The sequence below is a fragment of the Anser cygnoides genome, chromosome 4, assembly GCF_040182565.1.
Source record: "Anser cygnoides isolate HZ-2024a breed goose chromosome 4, Taihu_goose_T2T_genome, whole genome shotgun sequence".
Lineage (NCBI taxonomy): Eukaryota > Metazoa > Chordata > Aves > Anseriformes > Anatidae > Anser > Anser cygnoides.
The window spans coordinates 76,760,428-76,774,688 of NC_089876.1; the positions used below are offsets into that span (position 1 = coordinate 76,760,428).

The 14,261-nt window shown below is 45.2% G+C and overlaps 1 protein-coding gene across 3 annotated transcripts in view; it reads right to left on the bottom strand.

Annotated features, from left to right (window-relative positions):
* ELOVL6 (ELOVL fatty acid elongase 6) overlaps window positions 1-14,261 on the bottom strand; it is an 88,576-nt gene that overhangs the window by 41,840 nt on the left and 32,475 nt on the right. Inside the window, exon 2 of one of the 3 annotated variants that reach the window (XM_066996441.1) lies at window positions 6,812-6,948. The exons of the other annotated variants lie outside the window; for them this stretch is intronic. The gene's annotated coding sequence lies outside the window, so the exon portion shown is untranslated. The remainder of the gene's footprint in view (window positions 1-6,811; window positions 6,949-14,261) is intronic. 3 annotated transcript variants of the gene reach the window in all.

Below are 14,261 nucleotides of genomic sequence, written 5' to 3' on the forward strand. Positions count from 1 at the left end.
TCATTTTGCTGATTAGAACCCAAATGCAGCTCCCTAGCTTACCTTTCTCTTATCTTTCCCTTTCTGTCTGTAGGCTCCTAAGAATACACTTTTACTAGGACTGGATTATCTTCTAAAAGAGATCACTGGCGAGAGATCTCACAAATCCTCACCATTCATCTCGGCCATAGAAAATGAAATGAAAACTGCCGAATGTCACCTCAAGCCTGGACGGATTTGACACTATGACAGAAGCGCTCTTCCAAATGTAGTTATGGCCTACAGTCTTCGAATGCCTGTGTGTGCAGGTGGAAGATGAATGAAATGCTTGTAAGGGGCTGGTATTCCATGAATTTTTTAAAATAATGATCAAGACTTAGGTTTCAGTTTTGCACTTTCTTTTTTTTCCCCAAAAAAGTCACGTTATATAAGACAGCTATTTTTTTTTTCTTTGAAGGAGAGTCACAGCTTAGATAAAAATCAGTCACTGATCTAACTGGGCACTGTCATTTATTTACAAATGCATACGTGTATGCCTGTGATTGGGGTTTCCTTAGCAATATACAATACCTCGAAGAGCCAAGAAGAATTTATTGAGCAGAATTATCTTAGGTTTCACAGGGGGCAGGGACTGTACATGCCTGCATTTTTCAGATGCCAACATCCCCGTAGCGAGTCTGGTTTTTAGAGTGGAGCTGCTCTACACCTTTTGCAACCAGATTCTTATAAAGTGTATCTTTGTAGGAACCCACTGGAGGTATTATGACCACTAGTCACCTTCAAAACCTTAAGACAGCAGTAGGGTTAACGTCTCACTCCATGCACCTTTCAAAGGCAGACCTTCACATTACATCCAGCAGCCTTAACTCCAGCTTTTTGTCCATTCAGAAGCAGTATTTTCCTTCCACTTCCAGCTTTCCTACAAATGGGTGAGCCTTACACGTAACGGCCAAAGAAACAACTCACTAATTCATTAAGAAACCTCCACACCCCACACCAATGTGCACAACTGCACTTTTCCCCACGTTATCCTTGGATAACGCCCGTGCGCCTTGGATAAACTCCTGGTTGCGCTGAGCCTGGGACTGGCTGGCTCTGGGAAAGCCCTCGATACTACTAAAGGCTCAAACCAGAAACCCCACCACTAGGTACTGCATCGTGGTGGCAGGCTAGTCTTTATAGCCAGGAAGCCACGCTGCCAGCCAGTGTTGTGTTTTTTAAGCACAACCGCATTCAAATGGTTTGTTTGTCAGCTTTAATACTTAATCCAAATAGCCTGCACACATATTGATATTACCAGCCAAGGGTATCAGAAGGATTACCTCGGCGGAGCAAAACTCTTATTTGTCTTAATTCAGAGACTCGACAGGAAAAAGCGCTGCTTCAATAGCACTGCTGGAATGCTATGCTTTGATTCTCCAGAAATGGGCCGTTTTATTCGGTATTTATAATTTCCTCAAAGAGCAAGCTATGGCACTATTTTCCTATTGACAGATTTTTTTTTTTTTTCTGTTTGCGGTGATAATTCCTTTATTTTTAGTATTTGGGCTTCATCTAAAGTGGGATCTTCTGCACTTCACGGTGACGTTCCTGAAATAACTTTGAAGAAGAAATAATGAGCCTCCCGTTACTTTACAGGTTCTCTAATACAACGTAAGCAGCTTTACAAGGCTTAGCTAGTCTCTGCTGACCTAACTGCACATTTCACTCCTACAACAAACTAAAATAAACAGGCTGCTTCCAAAACAATCTGCTAATTAACACAGTGATTCTGGTTTTCCTTATTAAAAAAAAATAATCCTAGTCTTTCAAAAAGTCAAAGTCAGACTTATCAAATAACAGTGGATCAGATTATAAGAAACCTCTCATGTTGAGAGCGACAGCCTTCATCTTAAGCAGCATATCAATGTTGTGCTAAGGTTGTGCGTTGGCTGCTTTATTTTTAATATCCAATAATTCAGGGTGTTTTTTTTCTTCGCCTCCGATTTGTTTTGTGAAGAGCAGACACTGTGTTCAAATCCCCGCTGGCTGCTGTGCTTGACTGCTCGCCAATCAGCACGCCGGTGTTTATATAGGATGTGTCTGCTACTGCGTCCCCGCGTCCCCGCAGAGAGCATCAGGTCGCTGGCGGCTGGGTCTGAGCACCAGCAGAGCCTGCCCGAGCTGAGCCGGACCCTGGCAATGTCTCGCACACGAGAGGCAGCCTGCTGTCGCCTGCCTGCCATAAACTTGCCTGTGTTTGCTCCAGAAGAGGCCAACAACCGTCTTTTTATTAACGGACATATTTAGGAGAGATAAGCTCGTGGAATTTACTATCCGGACTATCGACGTCTACGGCACTGTGCAAAAGGGAAAGAGGCAAGGCTCTAATGCCTCCACGCTGTGTATATGTTGATATTGGGAACTATTTGGAGGAAAGGGCATTTAATTGGAAACGAAAAAAACAATTTTCTCAACCTCCATTCATCACGCCCGTAACGGCAGGCAGCGTTCAGACATGATGCCCCCAGCCCAGCTCCTAAAGGAATCAGCAAAAATGCCTTTAAATTGGTACGATTAAACTTCTGAACTGGTGCCTTGTTGGAAAACAAAACAAAACGGAACAAAACAAAACAAAACAGGCAACACTTAATTCAGCTCAGCCTGTCAGGCAGAAAACTGCATGTTGATGGAAACTGACTTCAGAGTGGTTTAGTCATTTTCAAGGAGTTAGTTTAGCTGAAAATGTGGTTTGTGAAGCCCCAGTGGCAGCCCTGAGGAGCAGTATTTGACCAAAAGCATGCCGTTCTTTGGCTTTGCCCACTTTGCCACCCATAACCAAAGCACATGGCCACAGGATTTTTCAGTTTCTCCTTCTCAGAGCTTCACCTTCTGGCTGATTCATTCAGGCAAAGGTTGAAGTGAACGAGCCTGACAATCCAATGGGAACCGCAAGGCAATGGTACCTGCAAGCATCGCTTCACTCACAGCAAGTAATAAAACTGTGCAGGTATCAGACTAAACAAACACTTGAGCTGCTCCCATGAACTACGGCGAGTTAGAGGAAAGGAAGAGATGGGGATGGAATCCAACAGCTGCTTACATGGCAATGAGCCTCATCTCCCTGCGTGCCACCATCAGCACCCATAACACACGAAATGAAAAGCTGTGCATGGCAGGTAGATTACTATATTTTTTTTAACCTAGTTTCATTCAAAAAAAAATCCAGAAACACACTGTTAGAGGCTTCTAGGTAGGCGTTTGTAAGAGTACATGCTCTTTGTAAAGATTTGACCCTCTTGAGAAGAGCTGACAGGAAATACTGCTGAAAAGGGCAAAATCTTCCAAGGCGCCCCATTTTTTTCCACTGCTCTCACTACGCACCATACCACACCTCTACTAAACTGGCTGGTGTGTGTTTATATTGGAATCATCAGGATTTTACTAGGACTGGGTTACTTCGGGTTCAAATTCAGACCAGCCTAAGGGCCAGCGGGGACCACAATCTAATTTGACTTTCTGAACATCGCAAGTCCTTAGATTTAATCCAGTAACTCCTACGCTGAGACCAAGAAGTTAGGCTTGGCTAAGGCATATCTTCCAGGCAGACATCTGCTCTTGAGAGGAAGAAATCCAGCAACAGGAATGCACCAATTCCCATAATAATTTGCTCCAATGCATAACCACACTCATCACTACTCACAATTGCTGCGCACAGTATTTTACTTCAGGCAGCAGCCCTTGCTCAGCATGCCTTTTCAAGGTAGAAGAGCTCTTACTGCTCAGTATTTTCTTTCCTTTCTGCTGCTGACGTGCTGATTTTGGATAAAATCACCAGATAAATGCTTAATTTTTTTTCCTCAGAGGGCATCCTCAGCAGTTCCTTTGCAGACTCTTTTACAACTTCTCCAATCTTCCCTTTCTGTGGAAGGAAAAACCTGACCTGCCTAAAATAATATCATCCCCCCAAGAAGCTGTTTGAAACCACAGGACCTCCAAGAACTCCTTTATGTGTAATCAGAGACCATAAATGCAAGCTGGACCTGCTCGTTTTCTCTACTGGGCACTTCACCTAAGATGAAAAACATAAAGAAAAGCTGGGATTTCTTCTTTATTGGCTATAAAAAACAAAGACCAAAGCACTCACCAGCTCGGTGACACATGACAAACTGCAAAGTGGGTGACTACCCAAAATATTTCACAGGAAGACGTTCTTAGCCCTTGGGAAGCAATATCAAAGAAGAAAAAAGATGGCAAAAATTAAAAGCACAGTATAAGGCCTTAAGTCCTGCCTCATCAGGAGGAAAAAGTAAGGACCAGAACAGTTCAAGCACCCTGCAGCTCAGCACATGTTTACCACATCTTTTGTGTGTGCTTCTCAGGGTAAGACGAATCAAAGGAAATGCTGCGCAAACAACTTGCCATGCAACTTCAAGGTGAAATTTTAATTGCACAAAAATAAAGGCCTTTGGCTTTATCATTACAAAACCAATTTTACCTTCGTACTCTTGCATGTTTGGATTTCTCTTGATTGTGCAAGTGAATACATCACCTGATTGTGCAAGATCTGGCAAGGTGACATTTATTCAGCAAATATATGTAAGAGACTGAACTTCTAAAATGTTAGATGCATAAATGTAATCATTTGCTTTCCTGTAATTATTTCAGGCTGTAATTTAAATACCATCCCTCCAATACAACTATGTATAAAAGATGAGTTCTCCACTGAGCACATAGATTTGAAAGGCATCCTTTCAAATAGCTATGGATATATTAGCTATTCAGTCTCATATGTCAATTGGATGTTCATAAAATGCTATTTAATTAAAATTTATAGGGCAGGAGCACAGTGGCACTTCACATGGGAATGTCTAAGCCCTACCACTATATCTTCACACATGTACATCAGTAATATTGAGAAGAATCATCTTGCAGAAAAGTGCACGTAGCACCAGCCAAAAGAAAAAAAAAAAAAAAAGACATGGATAATTAAGTTAGAATATGGTAGTTTTTGTTCTTTCCCTTTCTGTGGCTTCCAGAGCACTCTTTGGCAGTATTTCCCCTACTGTGTTATACTGTGTTATTTCATTTTTTCTCCATTTAAACTGTCACTCAGAAGTTTGCATTTATGGATCCATCCATACATCACAGCTATGTATGTTGAATAATTGAGATTATTCATCCAGAAGATATTAAGAAAACCTACAGCTTTTATTTGCAGATGCACAGAGGGACTTCAAGAACCTTCACTTTGAATCAACACTACACACTTACGGAAAGAGAAGTTTTCTGGCTTGTGTATATGCAGTCACAAATTCTCCTCTCTGAGCTAACGCATTTCTGAGGCCAACTTAAAGTCCAATACAATTCTGAGATCTTCACCAGGGAAAATACTTACCGTTGGCATCTCAAGAAGAGTTTGATAGCATTTAACACTGCCTCTTCTCTCTCTACTCCTCAGTCAATAAAATGGACATACCAAGCAGTTGCCAGAAGAAAGCCAAGCAAGACTGATGCCCAGCTGCTGCTCTGCTTTGGTTACTGCTATTAATTATGCACAAATTCCTTCCACTTTCAAGGGTTTATGGATGTCTTGATGTCCTGGTTTCACTTCGCTGCCCCTTATTAAAGTTTCAAAGACTTGCCTGCCTCAGGTGGTCTTTTCTTCTCCTGATTTGGAGCTGTGCCGTTACCACTGCAGCGCCGCAGAGAACAGGAGCCCCGAGGCGAGCAGAGCAGCTCCTCCTGCAGAGCTCGCAGGATGACACGTGGAGCTCTTCCTCTGCGCAACGCACACACCACATCCTGTGCCACCAAAGGGCTGCGGTGGGCAGCAGGGGATCCCCAACCACCCGCTGCAACCACCTACAGCCTGCACAAGCCCTAATCATGCAGATCCTGCTCCGGGGATGCCTGCAAGGAGGATGGTGCCAAGCCTGCGGTGTCCCACCTCCCTCCCGCTGCCGGCACCACCGGTGCAATCTCTCTGCAACTCCTCTTGCGTCACCACCTGAGACTGAATTCAGCCCTCAGTATTTTTAGATGGCAAACTGTGCCGAAACACCTTTCATTACGTGAGGCGGCTTGCCTGAATCAGTTCCAAGCAGGTGTGTGGGGGCACCACGCAAAGGTGATTAACACACCTCACACAACCAAGCCTGCAATTAAGGGGAAAATTCCCAAACGGCTCAACCCACAGTTTTGCACAGGAAATGCAATGGAAGTACAGCACCACATTTCTTCTCTAATTGTTTCCTGTTTACACGAAACCCAGCATTGAAGGGATCCAATCACAGCGAGCACCATGGTAGCTAAGCACTGCACTGGTTAATTATGTTTTGCGAAGAGTTCAGGCCATGCTTCAAAGGCTGTCCTCTCCTCTTCCAAATTCTCTCTGTCCTTGACTAGAAGGAAGAGGCTTCAATATGCACCCCTTCCTATACTGACCATTAGGCACACTTAGGTCAGCAGTCTTTATACTTGGGAAGACTTCTGAAGAGAGATCCAAAAAGACTAGACAGAAAACAGTAAATTTTTCCTGGCCTTGCCGAAAATAGCAGTCTCGAGTCCCTTGCAATAGGGCTAATTTTCTCAGCTTTTGAGATGTTGACCAGGTGGGTTTGGTGATTGTTTTCCCCCCTGGACTCATCCTCCAGTCTTCCTGCTTGTTTCTCAGCTATTTAATCTGCCTAAACTATGCTGGATAGAACTAACTTCAGTAAAGAAATATGTAATCATTCTGACAACAATTAAAAACTGCAGAGCTAGCCAATCCATTCATTACGATCTTATAAAACAAGTACAAAATTTGACGCTTGTGAAAATGGAAACTGCCTCTAAAAACATCACAAACCTGTGTTTTTTCTCTCCCTAGGCAGGCACTGAAGCGCTGGGAAGAACAGACTGATCTCTCTGCAGTTCTGCAGGCTTTGGGAAAGGATGATCGGAGTCCTCGTGACTTTACAGCTGGAGTTGTCCACCACTCTTGTACTGATAGATAGCAAAGAACAGCGTTATTGTAATTCTGTATTGGGCACTCCAGGCCCACTAATCTGGGCATGACAATTTGTTGTTGCTGAAGGATAGCTTGTGTAAATGCTGACATATGACTTTATCACCTGCTAAAAGGTTTCCGTTTAAATACAGAGCTAAGTCTGCCTCTACGCTCGATTCTTGTGCAAAGTCCTGTGCAAAGCATCCAGGTTCCCACGCACCATGTGCTGAAGCTGCCATGCTCTCAGGGACTTGGCTATCTGATTTCACCTTATTCTGTCTATAATAAAGCCTTCACCTTGGGAAAGACTATTGCACCTATATTTGCTCTGTTATACCTCTTGTATGGTTAGCTTTCATGGTCGCATCTGTAGAGGATGAAAAAGGAGAAGCACTAAATAAGGGCAGAAAGTTCTGGTGTCTCCAGTAAAATGATTATTTTATAACCAAAGAGTAATTGTATTGTCTACTGGTAGTAGAGACAGTACAACTATGTACACAGAACAACCTAAAGACAACTGTGATCTTTGGAGAGCTTTTTCTGCAAGGTGAGAACATTTCACATCTCATTAAAACCTGAAACGGTCTTGTGCTTTTTGCTTCTGGAAGTCTGTACTTTATGCTTCATTTCCTACTTATTTGACTTAGAACCTGGTCCTGACTTTTAAATCTACCTGCAGAAAAGCATGAAAGTGAGAAGCTTAAAACTTTGCTAGTACAATACAGCCCACATTGCTACAATGGCAGAGCTTTAAGAAATGTTTTAGTTCTCCCAAATTAACCTCTTATCAGATCTCGTATGGTTACTCAAGCGACATCAAAAATGACTGTCGTAATGCATTGCTATAGAAGTTACAGAATTAAGTTACATAGAAAAGGGCAGAAAATGTAGTTGTTCTACCTTTCACTCGGAAAAAAATAACCCTGTCAGGTTTGAAACCACCTCTGAATTCAGTGAAATGAACTTTTATGAACTTTAAAATGCATGGTAAGCTGGGACGTGAGATGTAGCTCACTCTTTTGGTGAGGAGTCCAAATACGTAGTTATTTACCTGGCTTGGGTTAGAAATATGATTACCGTTTAAGTACGCTTAAATGCCCGCTGGGACGAGCTGTTTCACACGGCAGTTATGGAATGGTACAACTGGACACCTCTCTCCACAAAGCCCTGGACACATTACAGAAATGTTTTTTGGTTTTGTTTACAAGCTCAACATCAAAAGCTGTATTAAGCTGAACAGATCATAACCCGATAAAGGCGATGAGCAAGCAATGAACATCATATGGATGCAAGAGTGGCAGCAGGTCCCGAATACTTCAGATTCAGTCAGATGGGTTTCATCATACACAATTTAGCTGCTGAATTGAACCAGTGAAAACGCTGCAGCCCATCATGAACTAATAAACTGCCAGGAGGAATCTGGAGGCGTACTGAATTATGGTTGACTAGTAGAAAAAGCAAATTGTGTTAATACTTGCCGAACTGGTTTAGTGCAACTTCCACAAAAAAAAAAAACAAAACTGTAAGGATTTGAAGGAAAATACCTCAGCTGGTGCTTCCACTGGGTGCAAAAGTATATGTCGCGTTTGGGGAAGAGTCAATGGAGAAATCTGTCAGACGCAAGTAACAGCAACATGACTGCAACACATCAGCACCTCTTTAGACTCAAGCAAAGATTTGAACAAAGACTGGAAGGTATTTACTCATAAATCAGTCAAATATGTAAACCCCAGGATTTGCACACATTACCTCCAGTTATTAGGCAATGAAAGCTAATCCAAGGAAGGTCAGCAGGCACTTAATGCCAACGTACTTTTAAGAAAACAAGACACAGAAAAGCCTGACAAAACATTTAGGAAAATCATAAGAGGATTACCTTTGTGAGGGAATCAAGCCTTGATATAGATTTGAATCTCTTGCCTTTTCAAGTTAGCATGCTCTTAGGGCTGTTCCTGGTACAGAAAAAAAACTTGTCCTATGCCAGTCGTGGAAGCTTTGGCTCAGCCAAGTGTGGCAGGGCTGGGTTTGCTAACTCAAACACGGTAGCAGAAGTGTAGCAGCCACACGTACACACATAGAAGGTTCTTCTGAACATGTGTCCAATACCAACCACTAAAGGTATCCCTCAAAAGAGATGAACAATCAAATGGAAAATGCTCTCTGAAAGCTTAGCTGCAGTGATACAGCAGTAATTCTCAATAACCTGGGAAATCATTACTAATTTTAACTTTGAAGTCGATACACTGACTCTATTTTTTTTAATTGAAGCAGATGTATATGTAATGTGCATTCAGTTTAAAAGCTGATTTAAAAGATCAAAATATCAGAATCCTGGAGTACCACCAAATCCGAGCTAGATTCATTCTTAATCACTGCAAATCGGGATGGAAACTGTCAACTACTAGTGGGCAGATTAAATTCCAGTGCAGTCCAGAAACTCTGGAACTTACAATTGAACTGCTGGAGTAGCAGGTTAATGCCAAAAGAAAAGATGTTCCAATAAACCAGAGAAAAGTAGAGGCCGGTAATTGCTCCGTCGTGCTGTAACCAGCGGGATGTTTCTCCCTGGGAACCCGAAGAGGGCTGGAATCACCCAGAGCTCGGTTTCATCTCAGTGAACGAGGCTGTACAGTCTTCTGGACAGCTTCTTAGGTTTCCTTGGCTGGCGTGCTGTTTTACGCCTCATTTGAACCAGCCCAAATCTGTTTCCCTCTCTCTCCCCATCAGCCTTCGTATGCCCACTAAGTGTCTGTGCCGGGCAGACACGTCCAGGCACCCTTCCCAAAGTCAGCCAGCGATGCTGCTTACAGCTACAACGTCAGGAAGCCTTGTGCATACGGTTTTAAACTGTAGTCCAAATGCCGAGCTGTACCCTACGTTGGCTAACGACAGCAGAAAGAAATTCATCCAAGTAGATGGGAAATACAAGTACTCTTTCAGAGAGCTGCCAAGTCTGAAGCTTTAGAAAGTATCAACATACCATGCAGGCCAGTAAGTAGTACTGGATTAAACATGAATGCTAAAGGTCTATTAAAGTCATTAAAATTAACTTAACAGCTTAGACTTAATAACATCTAAATGCATTAAGATGTCTCTACATGCTTGTAAAATAAAAAGCTGGAAAATCTGGCCTAAGATATAACTAATATATGGATGTTTCCCTGACTCTGCCCATAGCCCCAAGCATCTTCAAGAGGTACCAATCACTTCCACGTATCTTAAACCAAACGTCTGGGGTGGAGGAGAGATCCCCCTTCCTGGGACAGAGTGCCACAATGAAGACGAAGCTTACTGTTTAACTTAGGTGAGAGAAACGAAGAAATATTTTACTAGAGGAGATCTCTACAGAGTAGTGATAGCACCTGCTGATAAAGACGACGCACCTTTTTTAAAGCTCTCATACTACTGTCTGTTTTGGGGCTGGTTTCTCTTTGGTTGGGTAAAATGAATCCAAATTTATCATTTACTAATAGGTGGTGCCAGATGTTCTTTGCCAGTAAGTAAAACAGAAACACAAAGGAAGCTGGGATAGAAAAGATGGACTAATCTGATGGAGAACTTGCAGCTCTGGTCATCATTTAGTCATCGCTGCACGGGTCCATGGCACCAGGCACTGCTTTTGAGAACCAGTAAGTAAAAGTAGAGGGAGTACAAGCACACACCCTCCTGATATTGCTTGCAAACATATTTGTCCCAATACTCATTCAGAATCAGCGACAAAAAGTAAATCCCAAACCGAGTAAAGCTGGTCTCAAGTCCTTAGTGTTGCCACCGAAATGCCTGGAGGGCTTTCAGCGCCTGGTTCAACAAGCCACCAGTCACTTCTGCTATGAGGAAACATTTAACAGGAGAAAACACCAGAGCAGCTGCGAGTTTAACGCCCTCCAGCACTTGCAAAAGTCCCAAGTGAAAAGCGCTAAGATTTCCAAATCGTGAATTTCTGTTTGCAAATGCCAAATATCCCCGCTGCGACTAAACCTGCAATGCTGACACCTGCAATAAGCAGTACCGTAAATACAGTTTAACAGTACATAAATACGGTGTAGGAAGAAGAACTGGTGCGCAGAGACCATTGCTGCAACACAGGGAGGGTTTCAAAGGAACCACTAGTGCTGGATTACGCTCGGTGACATTGGGGAGTGCTGGCTGTCCCCCCCTGGTGTGACACACAGCTGATGAGCAGGAAAGGGAAACGGGGGAAAAGCACACTTCATCTGCAGCAATGCTGCTGCAAGGTGACCCCGTGCGGTACAAGCTCTTGCGAACAGGCATGTAACACTCTGTGAGCCATGAGGGGAGAAGCTGTCTGCTGATTAGCTTGCTGGTAATTGGCCATGCAATGTCATTCCTTGAACGAGGATTGCTGGGAAAACACTGGACATCATCTGACCAAAAAAAAGATAAAAGAGAGTTATGGGATAGTAACTTAATGAGATGGGCTTCAAACTGGCCTTAAACAAGTTGGACTGAAAACCTACAGGTGGATGAGAAAAAACGGTGACCTGATCAGAAGAGATGGAGAAGACAAGATGGACACGACCATCTGTGATACCCACAGACAAGATTTAGGAGCCTGGGCTGTAAAGGGTAAAAAACCTGAAGGTGTAACTGTCCTTGCATGTTAACCTGGATCCTCATAGATTTTAGGGGTGTTGCTTATGACTGGTACTGACGGTATTTGGGCAGATATGCAGGAAATGAGCTGTGCCTTGAGAGGTACTGGAGCACTGCACATCAAGAGCAGACCCCCTTTGAAGTGGCATCGTTCGATGGCTCCGTGTGGAAGATCAAAGCAGGAAAACACGCAGGGCTGCGAGGGCACAAGGCTCCAGGAGCCGGATGAAGCTCCTCTAGGAGCATCCTACCAGCCTTTGACTCCCTGCGCAGCGATGGCAGAAGCGGGACAGCAGGGCCCTGCCATCCCCACATCTCCATCGTGCTCCTCAGCCATGCCCCGGGACGGCTCCTGCACTGCTCAGTCTGGAATTGCTTTCAGATGGGGACAGCATCAGAGCAGGGGACAATTTCCCAGCCATCCCCCCGACGCAGGGGCTTCAGCCCCTTCATTTTGTCGCTGTTACTCGCTTGCGGGTGAGCGATATTAACATTCGTCTCCAAAGGCTCGTACCTCCCACCACAGTCAGACGCAAACACAAACACCCTGATCACACAGTGTCTGGGGCGCAGCCCTGGTAGCAGCGATAAAAATCAACACATCAGGGAACAAGAGGGAAAAAGGCAGCGCAAGCGTGAGTCAGCAGGCGAGCCTCTTCTGAAGGCACTGCAGACACAGTCGGTGCGTGCAGTCACAGCACCGTAGTGCCCCGATAATCCCAGCGACACGTCGCCCCTTCTGCTGTGTATCTTCCTGCTGCTTCGGGGAAGGCTTTGCTGCAGATTTCTTCCACTACCTCCCATGGTCTAGGAAAAAAAGAAATCTACACCGCGTTCAGAGACGGGAAGGCGAGTGAGGAGATGGGGTAACGCAGAGGACGACGGCCGTGCCGCTGTGTCGCTCGTCACCACAAAGACTGCCAGTTTTCAGAATTAGCCCCTTGGCTTTGCGGGCCATAAAACGCTCTGCTGAGCCTGTTTACAAAGGAGCCTGTGCTCTGGCTCATCCTCTGTGTGTCCCTGCAGAAGAAGTCACCCGGGCCCCCAGCCCGGCCCTCTCCCCTCCTCAGCACCATGCTCGCTGGCTGCAGCTGCCGAAGGCAGCGAGTGGGAAGAGATGGCGAGGGACAAGGCCAGGAAGTTTTGCAAAAGTCACTGGGTTTCAACTCACCGGCAAACTTATCGCCAGTTTTTCCAATCTAAATAGTGGTTTTCTGGCACTTTGACTCTAATTAACTCACATCTGTGTATTTTCTGATACCCTGAAGAGGATACTTGCTTTCGTAAACGATATTTATAAAGGCATGAACTATTTAATAACTGCTTAGCACATATCCATAAGCTTTGAAATGCCTCCTCTGAGCCAACACCCAGACTTTGACCTCTTTCCCCTTTCTGCTCTCAAAGGCTTTGCCTAGCCTGTGGCCGTGACTCCTGAGCATGGCCGGAGGCAACCTGGGTCCCTGTGCAATCACCAAGTGGTTCAACACGGAGAGGGGTTGGTTGACTCTGGAAGAGGAGCACTCGAGCACGGAGGATTGCACACAAGCCAGCTCTAGCCCACGTCCCCAGGAAACAAGCCCTCAGCAGTTTAATCTTTGTGGATTTCCAGTGATCCTCCATGCATCTCCACCTACTCCATACCCATCGCTGTCCCTCCTCTTCATCCCTAGTCCTGCAGGAAGCCCGTGGGACTTCAAAGCTAATGCCAACACAACAAGGTGAGCCCCCGCTGACTTGAATGAATCCCAAACGCCAATTCTAATAGTGAGGGTCCTTCCGAGCCTGCAGCTCTCTGAGGGGGTGCCTTCCCCCCTGCACGAATGAACCAGGCCGAGTGGGTCAGTCTGGGGAGCAGGCCGCAGGGCATCATCATGGCAGACTGCAAGAGCCAGCTAGAGAGGATGTTCTCCTCACTCACAGCTTAGAGCTTTTGTCCCAATGTGGGCACCCAGAGACCGCCCAGACTGTGTGCGTGCAACACTTTGGGTGCGTGAGCCACATGCGTGCTTCCATGCTACTAAGCACCAGAGGACATCTCCACACCGTGCTCTCTGTGGGGCTTCTTTTGTGAAGGCTGTAATGGCGGCTTCCAGGAAAGCCAGCCGGAGCAGTCGGATGGTTTACTGCCTCCATCAGTCCTTTTCGCTGCTCCACAGTAAGTCACAGCCCCAGGAGAGGCCGTGTCAGGTGGCCCGGGCCACCTGATTGCAGCCACGATTGCGTGGCATGATTAGTGGGGCAAGAGTAGAGCCCCAGGAAGCTCCTCCAGCACCAGCAAACACTGCCAAGGCAACCCACCTTGACACCAGTTCCTTGCGCAAGATGCGTGACAGGGAGGCTGTCACTGTTGCCTCACAGGCTGGCTGACATTCGAGGGGCAGAATTTGATCCAGCGGCCAAGGAAAACACACCAAAGTTTGTATGAAGTGCTTCGGCCTACTGTATGCGCCACGGGGGGCTCTCCAAAGTGCTGGAAATCAAAGCCTTGCTTTCCTTTAACGTCACATAGGACTTCGGAGCTAAGAAGAGACACATCAGCTGAAAGTCGATGGAACTGGTCTACCTCGCCTGGTGAGACTTCAAGTTGCAATGGCTTTGAGCAGCCCTCAAAGCAGCACCGGGAGTGGTGCCGAAACACCACTCCTATCATTAGAGATGTTACCTAGCTGTCTGTCATTAAGGCCTCTAACTC